The sequence below is a fragment of the Manis pentadactyla genome, chromosome 6 (genome assembly GCF_030020395.1).
Source record: "Manis pentadactyla isolate mManPen7 chromosome 6, mManPen7.hap1, whole genome shotgun sequence".
NCBI lineage: Eukaryota > Metazoa > Chordata > Mammalia > Pholidota > Manidae > Manis > Manis pentadactyla.
Window position 1 is genome coordinate 78415287 of NC_080024.1, and position 16556 is coordinate 78431842.

Below are 16556 nucleotides of genomic sequence, written 5' to 3' on the forward strand. Positions count from 1 at the left end.
TGTAAGTCATGAAACCATGTAGAAAAAAACATAGGCAAAAATCTCATGGACATAAACATGAGTGACTTCTTCATGAACATCTCTCCCCGGGCAAGGGAAACAAAGGCAAAAATGAACAAGTGGGACTATATCAAGCTAAAAAGCTTCTGTACAGCAAAGGACACCATCAATAGAACAAAAAGGTATCCTACAGTATGGGACAACATATTCATAAATGAAAGATCCGATAAAGGATTGACATCCAAAATATATAAAGAGCTCACATGACTCAACAAACAAAAAGCAAATAATCCAATTAAAAAATGGGTAGAGGAGCTGAATAGACATTTCTCTAAAGAAGAAATCCAGAAGGCTAACAGGCACATGAAAAGATGCTCCACATCGCTAATCATCAGAGAAATGCAAATTAAAACCACAATGAGATATCACCTCACACCAGTAAGGATGGCCATCATTGAAAAGACAAACAACAACAAATGCTGGCGAGGTTGTGGAGAAAGGGGAACCCTCCTACACTGCTAGTGGGAATGTAAACTAGTTCAACCATTGTGGAAAGCAGTATGGAGGATCCTCAGAATGCTCAAAATAGGAATATCATTTGACCCAGGAATTCTACTTCTAGGAATTTACCCTAAGAATGCAGCAGCCCTGTTTGAAAAAGACAGATGCACCCCTATGTTTATTGTGGCATGTTTGTAATAGCCTAGATATGGAAGCAACCTAAATGTCCATCAGTAGATGAATGGATAAAGAAAAGGTGGTACATATACACAATGGAATATTATACAGCCATAAGAAAAAAACAGATCCTACCATTCGCAACAACATGGAGGGAGATAGAGGGTATTATGCTCAGTGAAATAAGCCAGGCAGAGAAGGAAAATTACCAAATGATATCACTCATATGTGGAGAGTAAGAACAAAGGAAAACTGAAGGAACAAAACAGCAGCAGTATCACAGAACCCAAGAATGGACTAATAATTACCAAAGGGAAAGGGACTGGGTCGATGGGTGGGAAGGGAGGGATAAGGGCGGGGAAAAAGAAAGAGGGCATTACGATTAGCATATATAGTGCGTTTGGGGCATGGGGAGGGCTGTGCAATGCAGAGAAGACAAGTAGTGATTTTACAGCTTCTTACAACGCAGATGGAAAGTGACTGTGATGGGGTATGTGGGGGGTACTTGGTGAAGGGGGGAACCTAGTAAACATAATGTTCTTTCTGTAATTGTAGATTAATGATACCAAAAGAAAATAAAGCAGTAAAAATAAATAAATAAATAAATATAGGAAAGCATGCTGGCAAAATGTAGGAGGGAAGCTCAAATAGTTTGCAGAACGTCTACTTCTGTGTTATTGTCTTCCATTGATGATAAAGTGCTTAGCAGTTGTTTATTTTCAGTGGCATACACAACACTGAGCCAGAAAATATGTAAATTATGTGACATACATACATACAAGTTTTCTTTGGTATCTATAGTCTCAGTTGTATAAAGCTGAATTTGGAAAAAGTTCTTGAGTTCTTGCATTTTATGCCCTATGAATGGCTGATGCACACGGATCAGAAATTACACTGAAAAACAGGCAGGCCATGTGACTGCAAAGAAATGGGCCAGAACTGTCACATTCTCTCTAGACGTGAGCTGTCTAGTATGGTATCTACCAACTACAGATGGCTACTAGTACTTGAGATGCGTGTAAGTCTGAAGGGAGGTGTGCCACAGGGCATAATACACGCTAGATGTGGAAGACTTTGTGCAATAAAACAGTGCAAAGGATCTCAAGAATAATTTTATATGAATTTCATGTTGACATATTTTGGCAAGCTGGGAGAAATAAAATACATCATTCAATTTAAAAGTAAAGATACCAATAAATGGGAAAAAGCATAGCGCTTATGAATAGGAAGAATTAATACTGTCAAAATGTCCATACTGCCTAACGCAAAGTACAGATTCAATGCTATCTATCAAAACACCAACACCATTCTTCAACAAACTGGAACTATCAGTTCTAAGATTCATATGGAACCACCCAAGACCCCGAATAGCCAAAGCAATACTGAGAAGAAAGAATAAAACAGCAGGGATCTTGCTACCCCACATCAAGCTCTACTACAAAGCCACAGTAATCAAGACAATTTGGTACTGGCACAAGAAAAGACTCAAAGACCAGTGGAACGGAATTGAGAGGCCAGATATTAACCCAAACATATATTCTCAATTAATATACAATAAAGGAGTCATGAATACACAATGGGGAAATGACAGCCTCTTCAATAGCTGGTGTTGGCAAAACTGGACAGCTACATGTAAGAGAATGAAACTAGATCATTGTCTAACCCCATACACAAAAGTAACTTCGAAATGGGTCAAAGACTGGAATGTGAGTTATGAAACTATAAAAGCCTTAGAATAAAACATAGGCAAAAATCTCTTGGACATAAACACAAGCAACATCTTCATGAACAATATCTCCCCGGGCAAGGGAAACAAAAGCAGAAATGAACAAGTGGGACTATATCACACCATAAAGCTTCTGTACAGCAAAGGACACCTTCAGAAGAACAAAAAGACATTCTACAGTATGAGAGAATATACTTATCAATGACATATCTGATAAGGGGTTGACATCCAAATTATATAAAGAGCTCATGACCCTCAACAAACAGAAAGCATATAAGCCAATTAAAAGATGGGCAGAGGAGCTGAACAGACACTTCTCCAAAGAAGAAACTCAGATGGCCAACAGGCACATGAAAACATACTCCACGCAGCTAATCACCAGAGATATGCAAATTATAACCACAATGAGATATCACCTCACACCAGTTAAGATGGCCAACATCCATAAGACAAACAACGAGGATGTGGAGAAAGGGGAACCCTCTTACACTGCTTGTGGAAATGTAAACTGGCTGAACAATTGTGGAAAGTAGTATGGAGGTTTCTCAAAAGTCCCAAAAGAGAAATACCATTTGACCCAGAATTTCTACTCCTAGAAATTTACCCTGAGAATGCAGGAGCCCAGTTTGAAAAAGACCTATCCCCCCATGTTTACTCCAGCACTATTTACAATAGCCAAGAAATGGAAGCTACATAAGTGTCCATCAGTAGATGAATGGATAAAGAAGATGTGGCACATATACACAATGGAATATTATTCACCATAAGAAGAAAGCAAATAATACCATTTGCAACAACATGGATGGAGCTAGAGGGTATTATGCTCAGTGAAATAAGCCAGGCGGAGAAAAACAAGTACCAAATGATTTCACTCATCTGTGGATTATAAGAATAAAAAAAAAAAACTGAAGGAGCAAAACAACAGCAGACTCACAGAACCCATGAATGGACTAACAGTTACCAAAGGAAAAGGGACTGCGGAGAATGGGTGGAAAGGGAGGGATAAGAGGGGGAAGAAAAGGAAGGGGGCATTATGATCAGCAGACATAATGTAGGGGGTCACGGGGAGAGCTGTACAACACAGAGAAGACAAGTAGTGATTCTACAGCATCTTACTACGCTGATGGACAGTGACTGTAATGGGAGTATGTGGGTGGGAGATGGGTGATGGGAGAAGTCTAGTAAACATAATGTTCCTCATGTAATTGTAGATTAATGATACCAAAGAAAAAAAACACAGTGAGATATCACCTCACACCAGTTAGGATGGCCAGTATCGAAAAGACTAAGCAACAAATGCTTGCAAGGACATGGAAAAGTGGAACCCTCCTACACTGCTGGTGGGAATGTAAGCTAATTCAACCATTGTGGAAAGAAATATGGAGGTTTCTCAGAAAACTAAAACTAGAAATACCATTTGACCTGGGAATTCCACTCCTAGGAATTTTCCCAAAGACTATAATTTCTCAGATTCAAAAACACATATGCACCCCTATGGTTATTGCAGCACTACTTAAGATAGCTAAGATATGGAAGCAACCTAAGTGTCCATCAGTAGATGAATGGATAAAGAAGATGTGGTACATATACACAATGGAATACTACTCAGCCATAAGAAGAAAACAAATCCTACCATTTGCAACCACATGGATGGAGCTTCAGGATATGCTTGGTGAAATAAGGCAGGCTGAGAAAGACAAGTACCAAATGATTTCCCTCATTTGTGGAAGGTAACAAGGAAGCAAAACTGAAGGAACAAAACAGCAACAGACTCACAGACTCCAAGAAGGGACTAGCAGTTACCAAAGAGGAGGGGTAGGGGAGGAAGGGAGAAGGGGATTCAGGGGTATTATGATTGGCACACATGGTGTGGGGGGGGATCAAATGGAAGACAGTGCAGCACAGAGAAGGCAAACAGTTGACTCTGTGGCATCTTACTCCACTGATGGGCAGTGACCGCAATGGGGCATGGGCAGAACACGATAAAGGGGTGAATGTAGTAACCACATGGTTTTTTCATGTGAAACCTTTATGAGAATATATATCAATAATACCTTAATAAAATAAATAAATAAATGAAAGAAAATATCTTACTTCTTGGCCAAAAGTGAATCTGTGGCAAATTACTACACTGATGGACAGTGACTGCAATAGGGTATGGGGGGGCAACTTGATAATATGGGTGAATGTAGTAACCACATTGGTTTTTCATGTGAAACCCTCAAATGGGGGTATATCAGTAATACCTTAATAATAATAATAAAAAGAACTTACTTCTCAACTTCCTGAGTGCTAAAATGCAATCTCATCTTTAAGATGGGATCCTTCGTGCCTTTTACTATGTAGTCTGTGGCTGGGCTTACTTGCCGTATTAATTGCCCAGGTTATATATTACGTCATTAGAGGCTCGAGGAGGAAAAGCAGCATCCAGGCAAAGCTAAAGTTAAACTGGGCCTTTTAGCAGGCTAAAGTAAAGTTTACAATAGCCTCATTTAATTGACACAATGAAGACATGGGCCATGCTGAGCTATTTTCTTATCTGGGGGATGTTCACACATTCCAGGCCAAGTTTCTCCTGGCTTTTTAGTTTTAACTCAGCTTCACTGAACAATGCTTATACTCCTACTAGTCTGACATTTTACTTTAGAGAATTAATGTGACTCTGACTGCGCTCAACTGTTTAATACGGAGTTTTGGTAGGGGTCTTTTTCAGAGGCCCCCACGCTACTCTGACTATACCCATGGTCCCTGTCTCAGAATCTCTGCCGGTAATTGCAAACTACTCAGCTGCAGACCACAAACCTCAATGACTGAAAGACAGTAATTTTTAAATACAAGAAAATGCACTGTCAATTCCAAAACCAAATTAAAGAAACTTCATTCCCAAATAGAAAATACGAGAGGTACCTCATGAAAAAATTTTCAATTCTAAAGGCGTTGCCTTCCGGGCAGCCTCTACCCCGCCACCCCGCTGCGGGTCCCACTTGAACTTCAGCTCCCCCAGCCCTCGCCCTCGAGGCCCCCGCCTAGAAAATCCACACAAGGCAAACCGCCCACGGGCCTCCACATCTGCGTGGCCTCACCTGTGCCCTCCACCTGTGGCCCCGGCCCAGGCGGTGGTAGCAGGTCGGCGGCGCGTCACCAGGCCAGACAGAGAGCAGCCGCCTTCACCGCCCGGTCCCAGACAGAGGAGCAGCGGTCCAGCCAGCCCCTCTCCCCTGCCTGGCAGACTTCGGCGGCGGTGCGGACAGCCTTCTCAGCGCACTTGCTCCACCTCCCTCCCTCCCCGGACAGCCCCTCTGGTGGAGTGCGCCATCTCCCGACCCCCGGCCGGGCCCGGCAGGCCCACCACCCGTGTCGGTCGCTTCCCGGTCACACGGGCGATGCAGTATCCACCAAGCAACTTGCATGGACGCCCCTCACCGGCTCCACCGCGACCTCAGGTGGAGACAGGGGTCCCCGCGCCCCGTCCGGGTCCGGCCGCCCACCGAGGTCACGTACCTTCCAGCCCGCAGAGCCGTCGCTTCACCTTCATCCTTCAACTAGGGCCTGCTCTTGACCACCCACCGTAGATCTGCGGCAGCGTGAGCCGCTTCTCGGCCAAGCTCTCAATCTCGATGGACTTGGCGATGCGGTCGCCATGGGACAGGTTGCACCACGCGCTGCGGCCGGAAGAGATGCTCTTGCGCGACTGCCCCTCAGTAGCCACCGAGGCAGAAGGCAGGCCCACGGCGGCATCGGGGTTCCTGGTAGCGCCGCCCCACGGCGCTAGGCTGGAGGTGGCAGAGCTGTAATGGCTCACGTCCGACCGGGGCAGCGGCTTCAAGTCCAGGTCGATCGCCGCCTTTCGCCCGCCACTGGAGAGAAGAGAAGGGGCGAGGGCGGCGCCAGGGGCCCAGCAAGCGCGAAGAGGTGATCCGAGGCTGGGGAGCGAGGTCAGTGCTGCCAGCACATTCGTGCCGGGAGGAAGGCACAGCCGAGGACAGCGCGGGTCCAACATCTGGTCTCCGCCGGGCACGCGGTGCGAAGGAGTCGGCTGTCTGAGGGCGCCGGGTCGCCCCTGCGGACAGGGCCGGAGGACAGAAGACCGGAGGGAGCCGTTAGAAACCCCTCTCCTGGCGGCGCTCGCGAAGCTAATGAGTACTGAACACGGAGGCGGGAAAGCCTGCAGCTACAGCGCAGCCGCCTGAAACACGTGTTCTGTGGGCGCCCCCAAAGACGGGCTGCTCTGCGTCGGCGCTCACTCATTGGCCGCGAGGGTCGCCTGTCTGGGGCGGGCCTGCGAGTGACTCTACGCAATAAAGGGCAGTCAGCGCCATCAATCGAAGCGAGGCAGCCAATGGGCGTGCACGCAGAACACATTGAATAAGCAAAATAGCACCAGATTCACATAACCCAAGAATGGACTAACAGTTACCAAAGGGAAAGGGACTGGGGTGGATAGCTGGTAATGGAGAGATAAGGGGAGAGGGAAAGAAAGCGTGCATTACTATTAGTACGTATAATGTGGGAGTGGGGATCACAGGGAGGGCTATACAACACAGAGAAGACAAGTAGGGATTCTACAGTATCTTACTATGCTCATGGACAGTGACTGCAATGGGGTACCTGGAGGCATCTTCATGATGGGGGGATTCTAGCAAACATAATGTTACTCATCTAATTATATATTAATGACAGAAAGATAGATAGACAGATAGGTAGATAGATAGATAATGAATGAGTGAATGAATGAATGAATGAATAAATAAATAAATAAATAAATAAAAGAATGCAGCAGACCAGTATAAAAAAGATATGTGCACCCCTATGTTTATCACAGCACTATTCACAATAACCAATCTACAATTATATGAGCAACATTATGGTTACTAGACTCCCCAGGTCATCAAGTAGCCCCACCACATACCCCATTACAGTCACTGACCATCAGCCTAGTAAGCTGATATAGAATCACTACTTGACTTCTCTGTACTAAACTGACTTCCCCTTGGGACCCCTCCCACATTATGTGAGCTAATTGTAATACCCCTTTGTTTTTCCCCGCCCTTATCCCTCCCTTCCTACCCATTCTCCCCAGACTCTTTCCTTTTGGTAACTGTTAGTCCATTCTTGGGCTCTGTGATTCTGCTGCTGTTTTGTTCCTTCAGTTTTCCTTTGTTCTCATACTCTACATATGAGTGAAATAATTTGGTACTTGTCTCTTTCCACCTTTCTTATTTCACTGAGCATAATACCCTCTAGCTCCATCCATGTTGTTGCAAATGGTAGGATTTGTTTTCTTCTTATGGCTGAATAACATTCCATTGTGTATATGTACCACATCTTCTTTATCCATTCATCTACTGATGGACACTTGGGTTGCTTCCATTTCTTGGCTATTGTAAATAGTGCTGCAATAAACATAGGGGTGCAACTGTCTTTTTGAAACTGGGCTGCTGAATTTCTCTGAATTTTTAATACTGGCTTCCTGCATCCAGTACATGTGCTCCAGATTTTAATAGTAAACATGAATTTGTAACACTCCATCCTAAATTTCAGCTTTACACTAACTTTATTCTAATGATTTGAGTCCCATTTTGTTAAGTGCCTGAACCTGGCAAATGTTCCACATGTAATTCCAGTTTGGTTCCTAGAGTCTCGGTATTTTTGGTTTAATCATTGGTCTGAAAGCTTTCAGGATACTCTGCAGGAGAAGAAAATGATATTGGCTCCCTTTTGGCATTTAGTATTGATCCTTCTTCCATAATTAAAAAAGATATTTTTTTGAGAGGGCATCTCTCATATTTATTGATCAAATGGTTGTTAACAACAATAAAATTCTGTATAGGGGACTCAATGCACAATCATTAATCAACCCCAAGCCTAATTCTCAACAGTCTCCATTCTTCTGAAGCATAACAAACAAGTTCTTACATGGTGAACAATTTCTTACACAGTAAATAAGTTCTTACATGGTGAACAGTGCAAGGGCAGTCATATCACAGAAACTTTCAGTTTTGATCACGCATCATGAACTATAAACAATCAAGTCAGATATGATTATTCGTTTGATTTTTATACTTGATTTATATGTGAATCCCACATTTCTCCCTTATTATTATTATTGTTTTTTAATAAAATGCTGAAGTGGTAGGTAGATGCAAGATAAAGGTAGAAAACATAATTTAGTGCTGTAAGAGGGCAAATGTAGATGATCAGATCTGTGCCTATAGACTAAGTATTAATCCAAGCTAGACAAGGACAACAAAACATCCACGGATGCAGAAGATTTCTATCAAAATGGGGGGGGGTTGAAGTTCTAAGCCTCATCTCTCTGTTGATCCCCAATTTCTCTCCTGATGGCCCCCCTGCAACTGTGCATGTCTTAGGTTGTTCCTCCCTTGAGGAATCTTACCTGTCTCTGGCTAACCAGTCATCTTCCAGGGCAATACAGGGAAATGTAAAGTTCGTAAGTGAGGGAGAAGCAATATTCTTTGAAAAGGATAGCTTTCTACTTCTTTGCAGATTTATGCCATGTGGCTTCTATGCCCAGCATTTGTCTTGAGGTATCTTTACCACTTGGAAGAATTATGATACTCAGTAATTTTCGATATGAGGCACGAATTCTACTAAAGGGTTGTAATTAGGAAGAAGAAAAGCTACAGAAGTAGCAGACAGAAGAAAACATGGGAAAATTGATTATTTCTTTGACATATCTTCTTGTAGAGTAACATAAGCATGTATAGGTTTTAACAAACTACTAATTAAATTGCATACACACATTAACAGAATAGGAATACAGATACATAACAAAAGCAGACCTACAATTACCAGCCATATCCAGTGAAACCAAGAAAACCAGTTAGGTACCCTATGCATTTGTGAAAACTTATCAATGATATGATGGATAATGTCTAACTGAATTTGAATAGTTTGAGAAAAATCAGACAAATTAAAACAACACATTCCTGGGAACTGTTCACATCCCATATGTTCTTTTAACAGTAGATAGTCTATAGACGCACGATTTTGGAGCACTGCAACTTGCCCTTCTCCTAATTCTTGGTTGAGTTCCGACAGTATAGATCCAGTCAAATTTCTTGTTTTACTGTATGCACAGGCCAGCTTAGATATCTCCTTCTTCATTCCAATGGCAAGTCCAGGAACCGGTGGGATGAATGCAGCTACAACTGCAACAGTGCCAGGGTCTTTGTTGAAGTTCTTTGATGATCATCTTCTGAAATGACTCTTCCAGAGGATGTTGATGTTGGAAGATCTTCTTCATACAGTATCTTAATTCATTTTCTGGGTAGCCAAATTAGGCCTTCATCCTCTGTATAAACACAAACAAACCCTTTGCCCACACTTTGATATGACCTTTATAACATTGTGAAGAACCTATTGGACATCACCACACAGGAACTGCTGTTTTTTTTAAGAGAAAGATATATTATCAGAAAAGTGTACTTCCATAGCTGATCATCTCACACCCTTTAAAAGATCAATATTAAGGATATGTAAAGGATGCATTAATCATTGATTTACAGTTAGTTTTATCCTATCGGGAAGTAATCCCCCATTTCTTTCTTTTTTTGTTATCATTAATCTACAATTACATGAAGAATATTATGTTTACTAGGCTCTCCCCTACACCAAGTCCCCCCCACAAACCCCATTACAGTCACTGTCCATCAGCATAGCAAAATGTTGTAGAATCACTACTTGTCTTCTCTGTGTTGCACAGCCCTTCCCTTTCTCCCACCCCCCACATTATGCATGCTAATCATACTACCCCTTTCTTCTTCCCCCCCTTATCGCTCCCCATCCACCCATCCTCCCCAGTCCCTTTCCTTTGGTAACTGTTAGTCCATTCGTGGGTTCTGTGATTCTGCTGCTGTTTTGTTCCTTCAGTCTTTCCTTTTTTCTTATACTCCACAGATGAGTGAAATAATTTGGTACTTGTCTCTTTCCACCTGGCTTATTTCACTGAGCATAATACCCTCTAGCTCCATCCATGTTGTTGCAAATGGTAGGATTTGTTTTCTTCTTACGGCTGAATAATATTCCATTGTGTATATGTTCCACATCTTCTTTATCCATTCATTTACTGATGGACGCTTAGGTTGCTTCCAATTCTTGGTTATTGTAAATAGTGTTGCGATTAACATAGTGGTGCATCTGTCTTTCAAACTGGAGTGCTGCATTCTTATGGTAAATTCCTAGGAGTGGAATTCCTGGGTCAAATGGTAAGTCTATTTTGAGCATTTTGAGGAAACTCCATACTGCTTTCCACAATGGTTGAACTCATTTACATTCCCACCAGCAGAGTAGGAGGGTCTCCCTTTCTCCACAACCTCACCAACATTTGTTGTTGTTTGTCTTTTGGATGGTAGCCATCCTTACTGGTGTGAGGTGATATCTCATTGTGCTTTTAATTTGCATTTCTCTGATGACTACTGATGTGGAGCATCTTTTCATGTGTCTGTTGGTCATCTGAATTTCTTCTTTGGAGAACTGTCTGTTCAGCTCCTCTGCCCATTTTTTAATTGGATTATTCACGTTTTTTTGTTGAGGTACATGAGCTCTTTAAATATTTTGGATGTCAAGCCTTTATGGGATCTGTCATTTACAAATATATTCTCCCATACTGTAGGGTACCTTTTTGTTGTATTGATGGTGTCTTTTGCTGTACAGAAGCTTTTCAGCTGATATAGTTCACTTGTTCATTTCTGCTTTTGTTTTCCTTGCCTGGGGAGATATGTTCAAGAAGAGGTCACTCATGTTTATGTCTAAGAGATTTTTGCCTCTGTTTTTTTCTAAGAGTTTTATGGTTTCATGAGTTACATTCAAGTCTTTGATCCATTTCGAATTTACTTTTGTGTATGGGGTTAGACAATGGTCCAGTTTCATTCTCTTACATGTAGCTGTCCAGATTTGCCAAAACCCTCTGTTGAAGAGACTGTCATTTCCCAATTGTATATCCATGGCTCCTTTATCAAATAATAATTGACCATATATGTTTGGGTTAATGTCTGGATTCTCTAATCTGTTCCACTGGTCTGTGGCTCTGTTCTTGTGCCAGTACCAAATTGTCTTGATTACTATGGCTTTGTAGTAGAGCTTGAAGCTGGGGAGTGAGATCCCCCCAACACTTTGTTCTGCTTTGTGAGGATTGCTTTGGCTATTTGGGGTCTTTGGTGTTTCCATATGAATTTTTGAACTATTTGTTCCAGTTCATTGAAGAATGTTGCTATTAATTTGATAGGGATTGCATCAAATCTGTATACTACTTTGGGAAGAATGGCCATTTTGACAATATTAATTATTCCTAGCCAAGAGCATGGGATGAGTTTCCATTTCTTAGTGTCCCCTTTAATTTGTCTTAAGAGTGTCTTGTAGTTTTCAGGGTATAGGTCTTTCACTTCCTTGGTTAGGATTATTCCTATTTATTTGATTCTTTTTGATGCAGTTGTGAATGGAGTTGTTTTCCTGATTTCTCTTTCAATTTGTTCATTATTAGTGTATAGGAAAGCCACAGATTTCTGTGTGTTAATTTTGTATCCTGCAACTTTGCTGTATTCCGATATCAGTTCTAGAAGCTTTGGAGTGGAGTCTTTAGGGTTTTTTATGTACAATATCATGTCATCTGCAAATAGTGACAGTTTAACTTCCTCTTTACCAATCTGGATTCCTTGTATTTCTTTGTTTTGTCTAATTGCCATGGCTAGGACCTCCAGTACTAAGTTAAATAACAGTGAGGAGGGGGGGCATCCCTGTCTTGTTCCCGATCTCAGAGGAAAACCTTTCAGCTTCTTGCTGTTCAGTATGATGTTGGCTGTGGGTTTACCATATATGGCCTTCATTATGTTGAGGTACTTGCCCTCTACACCCATTTTGCTGAGAGGCTTTTTTCATGAATGGATGTTGAATTTTGTCAAATGCTTTTTCAGCATCTATGGAGATGATCATGTGGTTTTTGTCTTTCTTTTGGTTTATGTGGTGGATGATGTTGATGGATTTTTGAATGTTGTACCATCCTTGCATCCCTGGGATGAATCCCACTTGGACATGGTGTATGATCCTTTTGATATATTTTTGAATTCAGTTTGCTAATATTTTATTGAGTATTTTTGCATCTACATTCATCAGGGATATTGGTCTGTAATTTTCTTTGTTGGTGGGGTCTTTGACAGGTTTTGGTGTTAGGGTGATGTTGGCTTCATAGAATGAGTTGGGGAGTATTCCCTCTTCTTCTATTTTTTGGAAAACTTTAAGGAGAATGGGTATTATGTCTTCTCTGTATGTTTGATAAAATTCCGAGGTAAATCCATCGGGCCGGGGGTTTTGTGCTTGGGTAGTTTTTTGAGTAAAATTTCAATTTTTTGCTCGTAATTGGTTTGTTTAACTTTTGTGTTTCTTCCGTGGTCAGTCTTGGAAGGTTGTATTTTTCTAGGAAGTTGTCCATTTCTTCTAGATTTTGCAGCTTGTTAGCATATAGCTTTTCATAGTAGTCTTTAATAATTCTTTGTACTTCTGTGGAGTCTGTCGTGATTTTTCCATTCTCATTTCTGATTCTGTTGATGTGTGTTGATTCTTTTTCTCTTAATAAGTTTGGCTAGAGGTTTATCTATTTTGTTTATTTTCTCAAAGAACCAGCTCTTGGTTTCGTTGACTTTTTCTATTGTTTTATTCTTCTCAATTTTGTTTATTTCTTCTCTGATCTTTATTATGTCCCTCCTTCTGCTGACTGTAGGCCTCATTGGTTCTTCTTTTTCCAGTTTCGATCATTCTGATGTTAGACTATTTATTTTGGATTGTTTTTCCTTCTTTAAGTGTGCCTGGATTGCTGTATACTTTCCTCTTAAGACTGCTTTCACTGTGTCCCACAGAAGCTGGGGCTTTGTGTTGTTGTTGTCATTTGTTTCCATATATTCCTTGATGTCTATTTTAATTTGTTCATTGAACCATTGATTATTTAGTTACATGTTGTTAGGCCTCCATGTGTTTGTGAGCCTTTTTGGTTTCTTTGTAGAATTTATTTCTAGTTTTATACCTTTGTGGTCTGAAAAGTTGGTTGGTAGAATTTCAATCATTTGGAATTTTCTGAGGCTCTTTTTGTGACCTACTATGTGGTCTCTTCTGGAGAATGTTCCATGTGCAGTTGAGAAGAATGTGTATCCTGTTGCTTTTGGATGTAGAGTTCTATAGATGTCTATTAGGTCCATCTGTTCTAGTGTGTTGTTCAGTGCCTCCGTGTCCTTACTTATTTTCTGTCCAGTGGATCTATCCTATGGGGTGAATGGCGTGTTGAAGTCTCCTAAAATGAATGCATTGCATTCTATTTCCCTCTTTAGTTCTGTTAGTATTTGTTTCACATATGCTGGTGCTCCTGTGTTGGGTGTATATATATATTTAGAATGGTTATATCCTCTTGTTGGACTGAGCCCTTTATCATTACGTAATGTACTTCTTTATCTCTTGTTACTTTCTTTGTTTTGAAGTCTATTTTGTCTGATACTAGTACTGCAACCCCTGCTTTCTTCTCCCTATTTTTTGCATGAAATATCTTTTTCCATCCCTTGACTTTTAGTCTGTGCATGTCTTTGGGTTTGAGGTCTGTTTCTTGTAAGCAGCATATAGATGGGTCTTGCTTTTTCATCCATTCTATTACTCTGTGTCTTTTGATTGGTGCATTCGGTCCATTTACATTTAGGGTGACTATTGAAAGATCTGTACTTATTGCCATTGCAGGCTTTAGATTCGTGTCTACCAAAGGTTCAAGGTTAGCTTCTTTAGTATCTTACTGCCTAACTTAGCTTGCTTATTGAGCTGTTATATACACTGTCTGGAGATTCCTTTCTTCTCTCCCTTCTTATTCCTCCTCCTCATTTCTTTATATGTTGGTTGTTTTATTCTGTGCTCTTTCGTGTTTCCTTTAACTGCTTTTAGTGGGTTGTTGATTTTATTTTTTGCCTTTAGTTAGTATTTTGTTGGTCTGCTTTCTTTGCTGTGATTTTATTTTCTCTGGTGACATCTGTTTAGTCTTAGGAGTGCTCCCGTCTAGACTAGTCCCTCTAGAATACCCTGTAGAATTGGTTTGTGGGTGGCAAATTCCCTCAACTTTTGCCTGTCTGGGAATTGTTTAATCCCTCCTTCATATTTAAATGACAATCGTGCTGGATACAGTATCCTTGGTTCAAGGCCCTTCTGTTTCATTGCATTAAATATATCATGCCATTCTCTTCTGGCCTGTAAGGTTTCTGTTGAGAAGTCTGATGATAGCCTCATGAGTTTTCCTTTATAGGTGATCTTTTTCTTCTCTCTAGCTGCCTTCAAAACTCTGTCCTTGTCCTTGTTCTTTGCCATTTTAATTATTATGTGTCTTGGTGTTGTTCTCCTTGGTTCCTTTCTGTTGGGAGTTCTGTGTATTTCCATGGTCTGTTCGATTATTTCCTCCCCCAGTTTGGGGAAGTTTTCAGCAATTATTTCTTCAAAGACACTTCCTATCCCTATTTCTCTCTCTTATTCTTCTGGTACCCCTATAATGCGGATATTGTTCCTTTTGGTTGGTCACACAGTTCTCTTAATATTGTTTCATTCCTGGAGATTCTTTATCTCTCTGTGTCAGCTTCTATGGGTTCCTGTTCTCTGCTTTCTATTCCATCAATGGCCTCTTGCATCTTACCCATTCTGCTTATAAATCCTTCCAGAGTTTGTTTCACTTCTGTAATCTCCTTCTGGACATCTGTAATCTCCCTCCGGACTTCATCCCTTAGCTCTTGTATATTTCTCTGCATCTCTGTCAGCATGTTTATGATTTTTATTTTGAATTCTTTCTCAGGAAGACTGGTTAGGTCTGTCTCCTTCTCATGTGTTGACTCTGTAATCTTTGTCTGCCTCAAATTTTACCTTTTCATTTTGATAGAGACAGTTTGCAGAGCTGGCACGAGTGACGGCTGGAAGAACTTCCCTTCTTGTTGGTTTGTGGCCTTCCTCTCCTGGGAGAACAGTGACCTCTAGTGGCTTGTGCTGGGCAGCTGCATGCAGACGCGGCTTCTGATTCTTGCCCGGCCGCTATGGAGTTTATCTCTGCTGTTGCTGTGGGCATGGCCTGCCTCGGGCTGCTGCTCTGATATGGCGGAGCCGCGTTGGAGGGGAAACGGCCGGGAGGCTGTTTATCTCTGTGAGGGCCCTCTGTCTGACCTGCCCTGCTATACAGGGGTTTAGGGTGCCCGGAGTTCCCTCCTGCTGGACTAAGTGTCCCAGGACGCTTCCGTCTGGCTGTGTGGTCCCTGTCCCTTTAACACTTCCAAAAAGCACTCGCTTTTCTTTTTCCTTGGGGCACCTGCTGCCGGGACCTACTCACACATCTTACTGTCCTTTTTCCCTAGTATCCAGCACCCCACGCATGCACTGTCTGCGGTCCAGTGCGGATGGCAAGGGCTGGCTGATTAGCAGTCCTGGGCTCCTTCTCCCTCCCTCTCTGACTCCTCTCCTCCTGCTGGGGAGCTAGTGTGAGGGGCGCTCAGGTCCCACTTGGCTGCAGCTTGTATCTTACCCCCTTCGTGAGGTGCTGGGTTCTCGCAGGTGTGGATGTAGTCTGGTTGTTTTCCTGTGTCTTCTGGTCTCTCTTTCAGGAAGAGTTGTCTTTGTTGTATTTTCAAGCATATATGTGGTTTTGGGAGGAGATTTCTGCTCCTCTACTCATGCCGCCATCTTGGCTTCACCTCTAAAAAAGATTTTGACATCTTAGGAAAAATGATTGATTCCATGTATGGTACCAAAAGATCACAAAGTTAAATTGAGAATTGTAGGGTTATCCCAAAGGAAAAGGAATATGCCATTATATTTTTAGAGGAATCAATTCTTTCTTTAAGACATACTGAGAATTAATCTTGCCTTTAGAGCCCTCTGGCTGTATTTTCTCTTAGCAATATTATGATCTATTTTTGATGTTTTAGTTCATAGAAAATTTCAATCTGTTACATACGTTTACATTTATTGAATTCTTTTTCTTCTTTGAGGTTCTATTCATGGTCTTCATAGGACTGACTTTATCTTGGTTTTCACAGTGTATATTGTGGTACCTCATTAATTTGGTGAAAGTAGAAGTTGGTTTGGTATATCTAATCTGTATTGCTCTCATCTTCATGAATTTAAACAAACATCT